The sequence below is a fragment of the Amborella trichopoda genome, chromosome 7 (assembly GCF_054954075.1).
Source record: "Amborella trichopoda isolate Santa Cruz 75 chromosome 7, AtrichopodaSantaCruz75HAP2 v2.0, whole genome shotgun sequence".
In the NCBI taxonomy this organism is placed as follows: Eukaryota; Viridiplantae; Streptophyta; class Magnoliopsida; order Amborellales; family Amborellaceae; genus Amborella; species Amborella trichopoda.
The window spans coordinates 31,220,956-31,238,894 of NC_142342.1; the positions used below are offsets into that span (position 1 = coordinate 31,220,956).

General features: G+C 38.1%; 1 pseudogene; it reads left to right on the top strand.

Moving 5' to 3' along the window:
- The first annotated feature begins 317 nt into the window (after positions 1-317).
- LOC148781341 (membrane metalloprotease ARASP, chloroplastic pseudogene) lies at positions 318-14,876 on the top strand (annotated as a pseudogene).
- Positions 14,877-17,939: the final 3,063 nt, after the last annotated feature.

Genomic DNA, 17,939 nt, shown 5'->3' on the forward strand with positions numbered 1-17,939 from the left:
GGTTTCGTCTTAGAAGGCTTAAAAGATCTTATTCGGACTCTTGAAAGTGATGATCATAAGCAAATATGAATTGACTGAGATCATCTTCTTTGTCTCCACTCTCAATCATGTGAATGACAACGTTCTCTTTTGAGTTGTCTTGAGCGCCCAGTTTTTGGTCATTGTGACCATATTTTTAGGGAGAGGATTCGTGAAGATACCCATCTTTGATTAAGTTCTTTGACAAGTTGATTTCTCAATGAGACAGTGATCTTTCCCCTATTAATTAACCCTTGAATCACCCGTTTTAAATACAAGTAGTATTGAGTACCGAGAGCATGGTTTTGATGTCATTTGCACCATTTGCTCTTATCCGTGACTTGGAAAGGTGCTTTTGACGTTGCGAGAGATAAATCATATTTCTAGTCAGGAGTAATTTCAGCACTTTTTCTAATGGGGTCTTTGGGAGGGGTGAAATTATCCTCTCACCTTTGGTTATTATTTTGAGCATTGGCTCAAGGCTGACCCCTTCGATTTTGGTTCCGATTGTTGTGTTGAGTGGCTGAACCTTTAGCTGGTCCATTAACGACAATCTCATTAACCTTACCGAAAGCATTCCCCTTGTTATTGTTTTTATTCTTATTTTGGGGAGTTGTTTTCGATTTATTGTCGGCCCTGGTGTTAAGGGGTGTCCCTTTGACCCTTTCATGTTACGCCACCTGCTCAATCATGGAGTCGAAAGAGTGGGGGATAAGACCTTGGCTGAAGAAGGTCCTGTATTCGAGAGCGGCGTTCTCTAAGGCCATGGAGATTTTGGCTAGGTCCATAAGTAGACATTCTATGACCCGCATCACCGCCTCGCGGAATCGACCGATGAAATCCTCGAAGGATTCTCTTTGGTTTTGTTTCATTCCACTGAGCTCGCCTAGGGAGAGAGGTCTTGGTGTCGACCCGTAGTAGTGAGAGACAAATAGGTTGAAAATTTCATCTGGAGTGATGTGTAGTTGAGCGAACATTGTTCTTCGATGCCAATTCAAGGCCTCGCCGGTCAATGTTTGAAAAAATATGGCCTTCAGCTGGTTAAGACTGTCTCGCAAAGCTCTAACGGAGAGGAGATGACGTGAGTATCTAGATCGCTCTTCTCATTGAACTTGTTTCTAAAGTTAGGGATGACAAATCCCAGGAGAAGGTCTTCCATGCCTCAAAGGGTCTCATGAACATAGGTCTTCGGTGGGAGAATTTCATACATGCCCATTCTTATAAGCATACCTTGCATAGCTTGCATGGTGCCTTCATGTTGGGTATTTGGCATGACAGTAGGCCCACCAGTTGGTGAGTCGAGAATTGGGGTACATGTTGGCCTGCATGGGCCTGAGATCGATGAGCCGCACTCACTGGGGCGATTTGATATATTGGTGCCTAAAGGGCATACTGCTCATAGGTATTGCCACTGGTTGCGGAAATTGTACGGTTTGTTGGACCGGATGAACTAGAGGGACCTATTGACGAATAAGATGACTTCGTTGTGCTAGGGGTTGACCTATACCATTAAGCTGGTTTGGGATCGACCCGTGAGTTGGGGCATGAACGGTGTAACCTAGATCAATTGGACTTTTAAGGGTAGCTTGAACGCCCATCTCACCTAAGGGTCGATGTAGAATGACACCTCTGCTCTGTACGGTGTTCAGGTCATCACGAGCTGTACTATGGTGGCTTGAGGCTAGGTAAGATCCCCTAGACCTAGGTGGGTCTTTGTCTTGAGTTCGTTGTGCCCCAGGGTTATTTCGGTGTGACTTCTGAGAATTGGCATTAGATACAACGTCAACTTCTTACCTCGCTCGACTTCTACTTTGGTTACCTAAAAGCCCCTGTAGGACGACGCCCGCTCGGACCCCTTGACTATTCATAGTTTTTCGGGCAGAGCCAACTTTTCGGACCACACAGATTTCAAGATTAGGAGTGGACCCTTGGAACTCTGCCTCTAATTGAAGAACTGGGCGTTGGATAATGGATTGACCTGAGTTCTGTCAATAATCCCAAGGGATCGCGACATAGTGGCTCCTAGGTTTGGGCAGGTTAGGCTTAAAGTCGGCCGTGGAGCAATCATCATAGTCGCCTTGAGTGTCTGAGATGGTGATTGCTTTTGGTGGGGTTTTAGAATCTGGACTTAGGTAGGATCTAGACTCACCAACTTAGGGTAGACCTAGCCTGATTCTAGGGGAAAAACCTTAACTGAGACCTAGGCTAAGATTAGATTGGATAAAACTTGTTAGGCTCATGGGTTTTGGTTTAGACCCTGAACTAGGGTAAGCCTAGTCTAGCTCTAGAGGCAACTCTAAGCTTAGACGTATGCTAGAACCTAGACTGAGATCTCAGATCTAAACTAGATGGGTACGAATCTCGACTCGAATCTGGAGTGGGTCTAGGTTCGGACATGGACTGAGCTGGGTGCAAGTAAGAGGGTTATGAAACTCAGACCGGGTGTGGACCCGGACTGGATCAAAGTTGGTTTAGGAATGAGCCCCTGGGTTGGACCAAAATGGGGCCTAGCTTTAGACTTGGGTGTGAACCTGATTCGGACCTGGGCTAAGCTGGGTATAAGCCTGAACTTGGACCCAGAGAATTTTTGTAATCAAACAAATTATGGATTTGGACTAGATCAAAGATGAACTAGGAACAAGCCTTCAGCTCGGACCAAGAGGGAGCTTAAGTTCGGACCAGGGTGAAACTTGGTTCAGACTAGGCTAAGCTGGGTACATGCCTAGGTTTGGAACCAGAGGGTTGTGATAATCAAACTAGGTATGGACCCGGACTGGCTCAAAGATGAACTAGGAATGGGCCTTTGGCTCGGATTGAGAGGGAGCCTAAGTTCGGACCAAGGCGAAATCTGGTTCGATCCTAAGCTAAGTTGGGTGCAAACCTGGACTTGGACCCAGAGGGTTCAGCTCAAACCAAAAGCGGGTCAGGACTGAGATCAAAGATTAACCAACAGAAATAAGCAAGCACAGAACACAAAAACTTTTGACCTAGATTATAGGTAGGCTTTGCTTGCAAGTGGGTGCCTAACTATTGAAATGCGACTAGGCTGATATACGTCCCCACATAGGCCCTGGCCTCCTGTTATAGGATCTTCACCAGGTCCTACTATACGCGGAGTTGCTTTGAGGTAAAGGATTACGAAGGGGCGCTCACAGTTGAAGTTACGTGAATCCCCAACGGCCTCGACTCTCAAAGCTAGGTTCCCCTCACGCCGTTAACATGAATTTTTAGGGTTGTCGAAATATTTGTTTGCTGATTTCCCGGAATTCCTGATCCGGTGTGTGCTGGAGTGTGTAAAGAATCACGCAATCAAAAATAATTGTCAAGCACACAATGCAAGGAAGATATAAAGAGAGCGTTTGGCACTAGTCGTACCTAGCGATGCGTGCTTCGAGGCGAAGCTCGCTCGAAGCATAGTATAGATGGAGGGGTAGGCAACCCCTAGAAGGTACAATCAAAACAGTGTAACCAAGCATAGTCCATGCTAAGTCGAGTGCAACCCATGTCGAGGGTGACTCGAACGCGACACCATTCAGGGAGGGTGCAAGTAATCCTCAGTGTATTTTTTTTATTGTTTATTTTTAAATTTTTTTTATCTTTTTAACTTTGACGAAACACAGTTAAACTAAGCATGGTGAAAGTAGGGGATCTCAATCAGAATTAACAAACTAAAATAAAATAAAAAAGCCAGGAACAGAACATATCTATCTTAAACAAAATAATTTTTTTTTAAAAAAAAATTATTTTAAGCCCAAAATTGGTGAACAGGAAGCCAACGGTCTCTGGAAGACGCATGTGGGGTCCCATGAAATTTCTGGGACCATTGCAACTGGGCGACATGTGTGGTGTGGCTCGAGCGCCACTACCGGTGCCACTCCCACAGGCTGAGTGACATTGCTGGTGTCGCTAAAAAAAAGTACTTTTTTATTTTTTATTTTTTAACTTTGATGAAATAAGGTTACATTGAAATTACAGAAGCAGGGAAAATATTATTTCTGATGAAATAAATTAAAATAAAGTAAAAATAGAAGAGTACTGATATAACATAACTGTATTAAGAAAAATATATTTTTTAATTTTAAAAAATTTTATTTTGATCTAAAATTTTTTGAACAGTCATAAGAGAGTCTCAGAAGTTATGAGATGTCTAGATTTGGGTGACAGGGGGCGTGTCGCCTTGGACCTAGCGGCATTAGTAGTGTCGCCCAAGACAAACCGGGTTTCACAGCACCGAAACCCTGGGTTCTGGTCACAGCCGATTTTTGGGACTTTTTTGTGACTGAAAACAGTAAAACAGTGAATAAAACTCATGTTTCGAAGCTCAGATCAAGCTTGAGATGCCCATGGTGGGCGCCATACTGTTTACGATGAAAATCGAACAGATCTTTCGATGAAAATATCTCGGATTTTAACAACTTAAACTGATAAAATAATGTGGTAGAGAAAGTGGGACAAATAGAATTCAGATTAGAGGCCAGATCTGCTCTGAAACTAGAAGATCCGCTCTCAGATCTGTGGCAGAGCCAGCATGATCCATGACATTAAAACACGAGTTCAAAGAAAACTGACCAAAATAAAACAAAAGCAATAAGAAGAAGAAGAAGAGAGAAAGGATAAGTAAACAATACCAAATCAGGCCGAATGGCCCGGGACTCCCGAGCCTTCGAGGGCTCGCCCGTATCAGAGTTGTTGTTCTCTTTGCCTCTCTGATTCAGAAGTTGACCAGAAGATCTATGATTGAAAAGGGTTGTTGTGTCCTAGAGATGGTTCAGAACTAGGTTTAGGTTAAGGTTTCTCAGGCATAGGGATAGGGTTTTTCAAATTAGGGTTTCAAGCTTAACTTTCTCTAAGAAAAAGGGCTAGAGTTTCAATCTTCCTCTTCCCAAATGGCCACGAAAAAGGGTTTATAAAGGCTAAGGATCTGTTGGGAAGGGCATTTTTCCATAACCAACAGATCCTCCAAACCAAGATACCATTTTTGGGGATTCGAGTTTGGGTGACACGCCTAGTGTTGCCCAAACAAACAAAAACTACACAACAATGCAAGAAATCAATGCCCAAAAGAAATTTCTAATTTGGACTTGAACAAGGTAGGATGACACTAGTGGTGTTACCCAAACGACACTAGTGGCGTCGCCCTAATCGGTTGAGAGGCACCACTCGTGTCCCCCAGTCTAGGCTGGGCGACAATCCTAGTGTCCCCCAAACCAAAGTTGGTCCAAGCTAAAAATTCTCACTTCAGGTGTGTTCTTCAGCCTCTTGTGAAGCTCAGAGAAAATTTGGGTCAAAAAAGAATTTTCTACTATTTTTAATGATTATTTTGGTAAAATAGGGCGTCTACATGAATTCGGACCAAAACAAGATATTTGTAGGGTCCTGGGTAGGCAGAATAGTTCTGAGTTACGAGGTAGGCTGTGTAGACTATGGATTTGGGTTTACTAGGACAATGTGGTCTTAAAGGTTCAAGAAATCACAGAATTTACCAGATTTAAAATGAGGTGTCTACACTTTTTCTTAGAGTTGAATTTACTTATTCTTAGAGTCAACTCACCTTTTGAAACTGCTTCCACATTGTTAATAAGCTACTTTTTTGGCATAACCGATGGCATATACTGCACAAGCAAATGAACAAAAAATGATACTTGACACTTAAATTGCACTAGAAGATTCCATGCATACATTGAGAACTCATACGTGGAAGAAAAAAAGTGTCAAAAGCATTGTCTAGAAGACACTCAAAAGTCCTCTTCGCACAACCAATTATGCAATATCAAACAAATCAATTGCCGTTCATGCATTAAACACAATGAGAAGGAGTACTGATCTACGACATGAAAGCAAATTCGTACATTTATGAGGAACATCACTATTGTCCAAATTCCTAGAGGCATTTACCATAAGTGATACGATGAAGACATGCAACAAAGTTATTTGGATCAATGTTCTCGACCTGCCCTTAAGTATAAGTTACATGATCCAACGAGAAAAAATTCAGCCTCCTTGCCACCTAGGCAATAGGTCTGGGCAGGCATGCCTAAGGCGGGCGCAAATAAAAAATAAAAAAAATATATATATATATGGAAATTAACCCAAACAAAAATAATGCCTAGTATTGCCATTCTCTCTCTCTCTCTCTCGCTCTCTCTCTCTTAAGTCCATGTGCTATCTCTACATATGAGATGAAGAATAAGAAAAAGATGGACTCCAAGTGTTTCATGCGTGGCCTCTCTTTCTCTCACTCACATACATACACATAGAAAGATACACATAGACCCATATGCTCCCTCTTTACATGTAAGAAGAAGAAAAAAAAGCCTCCAACCGATCGATACAAGGTCTCTCTCTCACTCTCTCTCAGATTTTCTCTCTATCAACATATCCTCCAACTGTTGGAGACCTCTTTCACAAATACAAATCCAAATGAAATCAAAAGAAAAAAAAATGACCTTTAAGAATTTTATGCGAGATCTCATGCATACACATACATGCGCATGTACATACACACACGAAACACATACACACAAACATTCACAAAACATACGCACAAAACAACATATGGCCCCTACCCAACCCCCTTCCCTTAAGGCCGTCCAGGTATCTGGGTGCCCGCCTAGGCGCCTCAGACCCCTGGCCACCTAGGCAGCCGCATCCGTCTTCTTAAACATGAACATCAGAACAACATGCTCATAAGGGCTATCATTAAGCCATAAATAGGTTGGATGAAGATGGAGGGAGAATGGGAATTCATCGTTCAACTCTTCCTCCATATTGGTTCCAAGTTCCAACCCACTGTTGGAAAGTAATAACCCTTATGACAATGTTGTTTGCTAGACCATATGGATCATGCCATATTTAAGAGAAAAAGAAGTATGCAACAAAGAAACATATGATGTTCAAAGCTTTCCCATTTAACAACCTTCACATGAACACCAAGTAATAATAATAATAATAGCAAGATAGTAAATTACATGGGTCCCTTCATTGACTGATATCAGGAAGATGATACGTTCCAATTCAGGTTTGAGACTGGCACAAACTGAGTTTTAACTTTTGACTAGAACAAACTGAGATGGAATATTTAAGCAAAATATTACAGCTTAAAGATACAGAAAAAAAGGAATAAAATGTCATTTTGTCGAAATAATAAGGACTTGATCATGATATAATTAGTAAACTCTTAGTACTCTTTATCTTGAAACAAAAACATAGGATTCTAGGAGTTCATGAAGATATGCATATGCTCACAAGATGCACGCTATGGGAAATTTCATAAGGCATGGGCAGTTAAGGTCAACAGCTCCTATTAGCATACAGGGCAATGGTGAATATCTTCAATCATATGATTGGGCTTCTCTCCAACCATTAGAAAACTCGGTTTTAATATTGAACACTTGTTAGTGTCAACTCAAGGTACTTGACAAATCGTAAAAAAAATAAGCTTTCTTTAGAAAAAAATTCAGCTGAGTCGTAAGATTTCCTGAGTTTTTTATAAGACTAAATAAGATACTGAATCATTGGGCTATGAGGATACAAGTTTTACTTGGATAAGACTTGCCAAGTCAATTGAAGACTCAGTGAGCCGAACAGAACTCAATCCTGATCTACTCCACAACCTTTGTTTTCATAATCAATGAAGAAAGAGGAAAGGAATGTCAAGTTGCATCAAGGACACAACCAAGGGTAGTAACCTGAAATGGCAGGGTTCAAGGGATATCATAAGTATCACTATGGATAGGGACCCTTCTTTGATATAGGGCAATCTCATTAAATTCAATTAACTAGTCTCAAGGGGTAAAGTGCCTCTCTTTTGAATGCCTCAAATTTATAGCTCTCCTTCCGGATGTGAAGGACCCTTGACAAAGTACATGGCAGGTGTAAATTTGCAACAATGAGTAATAACAAAGATCACATGTCAGGTGAGCTTAGAATGCAAGTGAGACTGTGGATATTGAGTGCTCGATAAGAACAAGTTTGGCAAGGATGAATGGTAAAAGAGGATGTGTGCCCAACGTCAAACCTAAAAAGTAAGAAAATATGAGACAAAGGCAAACAAAATACGCTTTGAGGCATGATTTCGACAACAATGTACCCTACCTACAATTTACTAGAAAACTACCATAAACCATCTTTGTTCAGTTAATTAATATTATCGATGTCGCAATGTTTCTATTCCAGAAGAGAGCTACCTAACTCAGGGCCAAGGGATTAGGTAGTCATCCATGAGGAAAGATGTTACACTCATAGTTTTAAAAAGTGGACCGCCCAGCCCCTAGGCGGTCCAGAATGCACCCAGGCCTAAGCGGTCAAACTAGGTAGATATCCCTAGGCGCCCGAGAACCCACTTAGGGGCCTACCTAAACCCACCTAGGTGGTCGCCCAGGGCCTGCGCCTCACCTAGGGGCGGAAATGCGGCTCCTTGAGGGTATTTTTGGGTCATTTTTTTAATACTAAAGGGGCAAAATTATGGTTTTTAGGTTCATTTGAAATCTAAAACCAATTAAAGGCTATTTTAGAGAGAGAAAATCCAAAAAACAAATTTCTACTAGGCCGCCGAGGTTCTTGGTACCGCCAAGGCGTTGGGCGGCCTGGACCTGCCCGACCGCCTAGGTGCCACCTAGCGCTTTTTGAAACACTGGTTAGACTGCTATGCAGGAAGAAAAATGAGATAGAATCTATCTAGAGGAAGATAGTTCAAGTTAGAGATATTTGTTCAAAGTGGGTCAAACAACAAGAAATATATAAATTGTCTATGTCCACCTATGACTTAGAGGTCACTTTGCTATGAAGGATCTTGGAAATGTAAAGTATTTCATAGGTGTGGAAGTTGAGCGCACAAGACAATGTATGGAATTGACATAGCACAAATATGCACTGGATATGTTATTAAAATTTTGGAATGCGTAACTGTAAACCATCACCAATGTCAGTGGTCACAACAAAAAAATTATCTGCTAGAGATGGTTATTATGTTAAAGACCCAGAACAATATAGAAGTCTTGTTGGTCGTCTACAGTATCTTACATTCACTTAACCAGATACAACCTATGTTGTCAATCAAGTATGTCAGTTTATGCATGATCCTCGTGAGATGCACCTCATAACAGCTAAAATGATTCTCCGATATGTGTAGAGTATCCTGAGTGATAGTCTTTTCTTTCCCATTGGTAGAGGACAGATTAATCTTATCGCCTGCTCTGATGCAGACTGCGTTGGAGATCTCGATACAAGAAGGTCGATTACTGGATTTTGTATTTTCTTTGCAGGATCTCTAGTGTCTTAGAGTAGTAAAAAGCAAATGATTGTTTACCGTTCAAGTTCAGAAGCAAAATATCAAGCAATGTATTCTATGACTGCTGAAATTACGTGCAATTCTATCCGAATTGGGTATTAGAATTCAACATGCAATTCTTCGTTGTGATAATCAGAGTGCAATAAAGCTTGCCTTTAATCCAGTTCATCATGCACGAATGAAGCAAATTGGATTGGATTATCATTTTATTCGAGAAAATATTGAAAGCGAGAGATTACACTTGATTATATTTCAACTACCAAAAACTTGCTGATATGTTAACAACAGGTCTAACTACTTCACAGCATCGTTCAATAGAAAACAAGTTGTCCATGTTTCACATTGACAATAGCTTGAAGGGGAGTAATAAGAATGGTAATGATCTAGAAAGATACGATCTTGATAAGGTTTAATATGATATATTCGATATATTGTAATTTCTTCATATGGCAACCTCTTTACATATCTGTATAGATTTGTTACGTTTATTCTTGAAAATGCAAGCAAGATACTTCGCCCCCACTTTGGTTTCAGGTGCAAACAAATCAAATAGTTGGAAGAGAATGGGTCTCGTTAAATTCCATTCTAAGGGAGAGTCTGGTCCTATGACCTTATCCTTCTCGGACTACTGGCAAAGTCGACTTCCCTCCTACTTCAACTTTGGAACTCAACAATAAGATTTTCAAAGTGGTTTGAAGATAAAAAGGAGATTTTAGAAAAATAGATTTAGAGAAAGAAGAAAAGAAGACAACAACAAATAAACTAACATGGTAGGGAAATAAAGATGAACATAGGTGAATAATCTAACTATGAAATGTAAAAATAACAAAAAGATAAAAAGTATTAAATCTAGGAAATCTAAGCTACTATCTAAGTTAGGCATGTAATATCTAAGTAAAGGAAATAAGACTATGAAGATAAGAAGATAAATGTAAAGCAAATAAGAGAGAGAATGCTATATTAAAGATAAAAAAACAAGGGGAGAAATAAAAGACTAAAGGGAGAAGGAAAATAAAGGAGTGAATGAGAATAAAACATTAAACAAGAGGAAGAGGCGATAAATACCAGACAATAATAAACGTAATAAATAACACGAAGTGAAAATAAATACAAGAGAATGTGAGGGGAGGAAAAGACTAAATTATTGAACAAAGTATAGGTGCAGGGGGTCATTGTGAACCTCGAGCATCATCACCATTGAAATGGTGTCCTGCTAGCGAGGAAACCCTAAATAAAAATGAAAGGAAAAGGGGAGAAGAAGAAGAGAGAGAGGGTGAGAGAGATCTATAGTAAAAAAAAAGACTAAAAGAGGAAGAGAAATAAATGTAACAAACTGAGATAAATTAATGATAACTAAGAGAGGGTGAAGTAGATAACTAAATGCAAACAAACAAAAACCATAAATATGATATTAAAAGAGAAAGAGAGCCAAACGTAAATAAATAGCGGCAATAAATACCTCATTAAATGAAGAAAAAGAGGGAGTAAGGATGATCATAAATAGAAGAAAATAGGGAAAAATATATAAAGGTAACTAAAAGAGAATAAATGCAAGAGGTAAAAGGAAAGAAAAGAGAGAAAATGATGTTTTAGGCCAAGCCCTCAGGCCCAGCGCCCAGACTTAGCGCCGATTCTGATCGAGTAATTGCACAATCAATCTTAAAATTTCGGATTTTAACAGAGTAAATAGAAATAAGATGAAGAGGGTATGAAAAATCGGATTATCCGAACTACCTTCGGTTTAATAGAATAGCTTGAAGGGGTTAAAATCTTAGTTTTGGATTCACAGGTTTAGGAAGGATGGAGTTTGCTCAAACGGGCTCACCTTGGGGCTTCCTCATATAATCTTAAGCTTGAACTCAAAGTCAAGGGATTTTGAACATAGCCTAAGCCTAAGATTAAAGAAGCTCGGACATAGCTTAGGCTAAAAATTCCTGAGGATCTGGACCATAAGCTTGAGGCAAGAGGAGCTTTTTATAGGCAAAACAGACCCTGCAAAACCAGTAAGTCAGTTTTGTGTGAATTTCGAACCATCAAAGTTTTGGCAAAATTTGGAGTGGCGCTGGTGGCACTTGGATCAGCGCCATGCCTTAATTCCACATTAGTGATAGTCAAGAAATATTAATTACTCATTAATGTGATTGATATGCCCTTGTCAGTACGTGGCGCCATTGGCATTGGCCCCGACGGCCTTCCAACTGCTTTCTGGTTCTGTTTTGGACACGTATTGTGTTCTGGTGATTCTGATATGGTTTTGATGGACCAATCATAGCTCGAAGTTGTTTTGAATGGCAACAACGACATTTGTAGTGTCGTCAAATGCTAACTGGGATGCCACCTTGGTTGTACTGTGTTCTGCTGCTCGGCTTATCACATTTCATTAACCACAGTGTGTACCGACACCTGACGTGTCTATACAACCCTACCAAGTCTATCGGTACAGTCTGACATCTCAACGTGTCTTCTTAGTCTCATCAACTAGGCTATTTCCTGCCTGTTGGAGATCTTCGGACTTGGTGATGTTTGAAATGGAGATGGCGACATTGGCAATGTCGTCAGACATCTGGTCATTCTGCACACTCATCAATCAATGATGAGTACATAACTATTATAAATAAAACCCACATCCCTCTTTATGGGTGTGGAGAATTTTACACAAATATTGTCCTCTAAATTTCTTCAAAATTGCAGTTTGGTTCAAATGCAATTTAATGTAAAGGGTTTTAAATTATTTTTACTATATTTATATATATTAAAATTAGGTTTAGGTTATATGATTTTTAATTTATTTAAATTCAAGTATTTATGTTTTTTTTTTTTTTAAAGAGAATTGAAAGGTAGAGTTGAAAAGTTCAATATTTAAAAGATGATACTACGTTAGGATTTAATGCTGATTAGGTTTCTTAGGTGCAAGTTAGGTTTGGTCATGTGAAAATATATGTTTTGGATGGACTATGCAAGCCTCAAGATATGGCCAAATTTCTTAACCTCTAGGGTGGACTCTTTTACAGACCCGGAAAGAAGATATAACATCTCGCAATTGTTTTGCTTTTCTTTTTTTTCTTTTTTTTCTTTTTTTGCTTTTTTTGTTACTTTTCTGCTTTGTTTTTGTTCTTTCTCATGTTCCCTACATGAATGGGCAGTAATACTTCCAAAGATTCATTCATCACAATGATACAAAAACCCGTTCTTTTGAATAAGGACATGTTGCTGCAAATCATGAAGATTATGAGTCAACAAATTAAAGCTGGTATAAACCAAGCCGTGGAAGGTATTCAAGTAAAAAATATACAAATTTCAAAAAGAGATTAAACACCAATTGCTAGTAAGACAGTGCTTGCAATCCCTTAGATTCGATATTAAATCTCATTGTAAGGATAAATTGAGTTCTACAATCAACTCTAGGCACCAATTCCACAAGTAATGAGCAAATTTTGGTATAAGAATCATGACTTGATGAATGTCCACATGATGTTGGTATCAAGGCCGATCTTTCTTAGGTTTCATGAGGAGTTTTAAAGAGAAATCAAAACTATGGTCGACATCCCAAAGTTCCACACTAGTTACACAAAGTATTTGATTCATTGGTTCATGTAAGAAGACAAACTACCAGATAGTGTACGTGTCAACCAACTAAGGCAGATTCAATGTGAGTTAGGTCAAATAAGACATTTCATTATATATTTGTATTGGTTTTCCAGTCCCCTTCCCCTAGTAGGTCCCATGCCATTTTACAACTTACCTTTCCAAATAGGTGTACGCGTCAAACAAATAAGATAAATACATACAAGGGATTTTATACAATGAGACCATTTACCTTTGGAATGGGGAGGTCGGAATTACTTACAACCATCTAATGCGAAATCTGATAGCTTGGGTGCGTGCAAAGTTCAAGAAAATATCTTTTGAACTTTAAGCTCGGTCAATGAAATAAATGCAGCCACCCAATTTCACATTGAGTAGTCAAGATTAATTGTAACCACCTTGTACCAAAGGTAAATGGTCTTCTTATATACCTTTCCTATGTGTAAAGCCAAAAAATTGTGATGCACCAGTGGATAAATATTTTGTCGGATGAATATCCTTGAGTATTTTCAAGACCTTAAATATCTACATGTAGCCTTTTCTACCTAGCTTCCAACTAAAAGAAAAACTTATACCCCTTCTATGAAAAAAAATAGGGAAAATTTATCTAGACCCCCTATCTTTGGAACCTATTTCTCAGAAGACCCATGGTTTAAAAACCTTTTTTACGGCATAGGGTTCCAATCTTTTGTATCTTCCAAACCCTTTGGACTCAAATAACCCCCATTGACCACATAATACTGACCCAAACAAATAAGAAAATAATATATTTTTCTCTCAAACCTTGCGTCCCTCTTTCTCTATTAACTTCTCTCTATATCTCTCTTAAGACAGAGCATAACGTCTCTCTCTCCTCTCTCTCTCTCTTAAGGCCAAGTTCTGGTTTCTCATTTGTGAAGCTCTCTTCTGTAAAATCAAATCCAGAATGGCCTCAAAAGCCTAAATTCCTCTTCTCAAATCTCATTCATTCTTCCTGTGTAACAGAGATTTGAGGCCCTCCACCATTGCAGGCCTCTCTCTTGGAAGCTTAGAGGAACCCCAGTCTTCTCTTGATGCTGTTGCATTAGCAGCCATTATCATAGTCTATGAGAGAGGCCATTTCTTGGCTGCATATCTTCAAGGAATCCATGTGAGTATATTTGTTGTGGGTTTCGGTCTTGTGTTAGCAAAATTCAATGCCAAGAATGTGGAGTTCTCGATCAGGGCCTTTCCTCTAGGTGGTTTTGTGGGTTTTTAGATAATGATCCTGAGAGTGATATCTAAGTTGATGATGAGAATTTGTTAAAGCATAGACCAATTATCGATACGGTACTCGTTATATCATAATTTGTTGAAGGATTATGCTCTCCGGATATAATTCTTAGTGTAAATGATAATTCTTTGTCTAAATCGACTTTCTCTATATTTGAAGTTGTTGATATGATAAAGAAAAGCTTTGGTAGGAGCATCGCGATAAAGGTGGAGAGAGAAAATGAGATTTTGGAAATTGGGGCACCTTGGAATTTAATTCAAATAGAACCAGAAGGATTGGAGTTCAATTGTCTGCTAATTTTAGAGTTTCAAAGATGAAACCCAAAAATCTCACTGAGGCTATGGTCTATGCTAGCATAGAGTTTTCGGGTCCTTTTATGAATATGTTGGATAGTTTGAAACAAACTTTTTCAATTTTTCACAATCAGCAAGTAAGGTTTCAAGGCCTGTAGCCATTATTGTTGTAGGAGCAGAGGTCGTACGATCAAGCACTGATGGCCTCTATCAATTTGCAGTCATTCTTAAACTTAATCTTGCAGTAATAAATTTGCTTCCTTTACCTGCTCTTGATGGTGGGTCATTAGCTCTTTTACTTATAGAGGTGGCAAGAGGGGTTAGAACGATTCCCCAAGAAGTTGAGTAGAGGATGCTCTGTGGATTTTTGAGAGAGAGAGGAGAGAGAGATAAACGGAGAGAGTTGGGGATTTTGAGAGAGACCATAATAAGGGCTTGAGAGATATGTGGTTTTTTTTTTAGAGAGAGGGAGAAAAGAGAGATGTTTTGCTTAATGTTGAGAGAGAGAGAGAGGAAAGAGACATTTTACTCAGTCTTGAGAGAGAAAGAGAGAGAGAGGAGAGAGATATTTTGCTCAGTCTTGAGAGAGAGAGAGAGATGTTATTCCCCATCTTGAGAGAGATGAAGAGAGGTTACAGAGAGAAAAAAGACAATACGATGAAAGAGAAAAATGTCATTTTATGATTTGTTTGAGTCAATAGTATGCGGTCAAGTAAGGTTATTTGAGTCTAGGGGGTTGGAAGATACAAAATATTGGAACCCTATGTCACAAGAAAGGTTTTGAAACCTTGGGTATTTTGAAAAATGATTTCCAAATATTGAGGGTATAAATAAATTTTCTCAAAAAAATAAGGGTGCAGTTTCTATAGAGCCGAGGGTCTAAACAATCACAGCCTTCAAATAGTATCGAGAAATGTGATTTCTATACTGAAAATCTTTGTGATAGCCTTAAAATATATTTTCATCTTTCATTACAAAATTTAAAGCTTCAAAAATAGAGTAGATCGAGTAGATCTATGAAAACTTGAAAATCATATAAATTAATGTTTCAAAAATGTGTTACCAGATGCACTATTTTCAAAACTTAAAATTCATTTTTTTTTCTCATGTGCATGCATTTTTAAGTCGAGATAATCGATTTGAGGATATTTGGGCATCAAAATAACCTCTTTCATTGAAATTTTTGAGGTGGGTTCTAATTTGATTGTTTAGAGCCTTGGCTCTATGTAAACATTTTCCAAAAAATATTGTCCTCGATAAAGACAATCCAATCTTTGAAATGAGATAGATCTACATGTTTAAAAGCCCAAAATCCATTTTTCAATTTTTTTCTATTTTTATTTTTTCTTTTTCCTTATGAAGAGTCTTTTCTATTGAGCCTAAAGTGAATCCCCTTATTTTTAAATGAGAAAATACTCCTAATAGGCCTTTTATACGAGGTGGTAAATATACAGCGTAATCTTGTAAGGTATACCAGCGTGACCCTTTGGGGTCCTACAAACATGGGTGTGGTAGGATCTCATAGGATCATTACTCAAAATAAATAGAACAATTTGTTTACTGACGGCTTAACTAGCTATCATGGTGGCATTTGTTTCTGGCTCCCCTCTCTCTGTCTACATTGAAAAGTATTCTAAAATGGGCAAGCTTTCTATGCTCCCTCTAGAGCATAGAAGTTCCATCTTCCCCTTTATCCAACCGTCCATTTTGAATGCAGGGCTAAGATTGTCTCAATCACAATGTCACGTCTCTACACTATTTTATTTTTAATTTTTTTCTATAAACTATTTTGAAACCAAATTTTGGACGTCCATTCCTCTATTAAACTCGTACTAGCGAAAAATATAAAAAAATATTTTCAATAAAAAAAATGATCAAAATACCCCTGGAATTTTTAAGAGGTATTTTGGTCATTATATTTTATTGAAAAATTATTTTTAATATTTTTTATAGGTGCGCCCAATGAGAAAATGACACGTACTAAATTTCATTTTCATACAATTTGTATAAAAAAAACTAAAAATAAAATACTTTGAAACATCAGATCTAAGATCAAATGGTGATTGACTCTCTTGATCAAAATTGAACGGCTGGTTGGTAGGGGGAGGATAGAACTTCTATGTTGTAGGGGAAGCATAGAAACCTTTCCCTTCTAAAATACATTGCTTTTTTGAGAAGATTTTTGTCCCATACATGCTATTCCTTTTTCTTTTTTTTTCCCCTTTTTAATGCATCAGCTTTTCGTATTAAAGAGAAATACCGATTAATCAACATGTTTTGAAATACTTAGGGGCTAATTCTATTTCCATGGTGTTTTGGCCGGATATTTGTAATTCGGTCTCATGGCACCACCAAATTGTATTTTCAATACCAAAATACCTTCAAATTGATTATCTTGACATTGACTATTATAATTTTTTTTAAAAATAATAATTTCAAGCCCGAAAAAAAAATGTATATTGTAACACAGGGGAAGTGTTTTCTGAATGAGGTTCAAAGGTGAGGCATTAATTTTTTGGAAAATTATGCCCATACCATAATATTTTGGTGGTATCATGGTATAGGCCAATTTTTCCCATATTTTACACTGATGTCTGGCCCTCTCGTGCTTTTTTTGTGTTTTCCAATTTTGACCCTCTGTACAATATTTGCAACATCAAATTACTTTTTAATTTTATGTTATTTTATTTTTTAATATGTAAAGCTTGTTTTAGAAGTATATTAAGGGTCAGTCTGATGTTTCGAATATTAGATAGTCCTACTATGAGCGATCCGATGATTGAAATATTGGATCGTTTATTCTGTGAAAGTTTGAAGTAGGCATAGTAGTCCGATATTCTGGACATGAGACCCTTTCACTGGATAAATTGTCCAACGTTACAAAAGTCATACGTCTTGTGGCTTATTTTCATAAATATCAGACCGCCCAAAAACCTTTTGAAGTTTGGACCGCTACGATATTAGTGATATCGAACAATGCTAAAGTTTAATGTAGTTCAATGTTCAAAATATCGGACCGAACCCTTATATCCCTCGAGCCCATTGGACAGCTCTACAGACCAAAAATATTAAAAAAAATTAAAATAAAAAAATAGTTTTATGCTGCAAATATGAGACCAAGAGAAAAAATGAGAAAAAAAATGACTCCAAATAAAACTTTTCATTTGAACTATGTTTTGAGTTTAAAATTTTATAATTAAAGATAAAAATAGATTCTCATGCCATCCTAGGACTTTTCAACATCAAAATTGCATTTCATCACAAAATTTGAGCGTGCGGCTTAATGTGATTGTTTGAGGTTGCAACCGTATGCAAACCACACCCTTAAAATCGTGTAATTACATATATTGTCCATTTTAGAATATAAATAAAAGAAAAAATTTTATATAAGGATGCAACCTTATAATGTAGAACTACGGATGCATCTCAAAAATCCATCAAAAAAGGTAGTTTTAATGTTGAAAAACCATTTGATTGATCATCTTGACATCGAGATGTATGA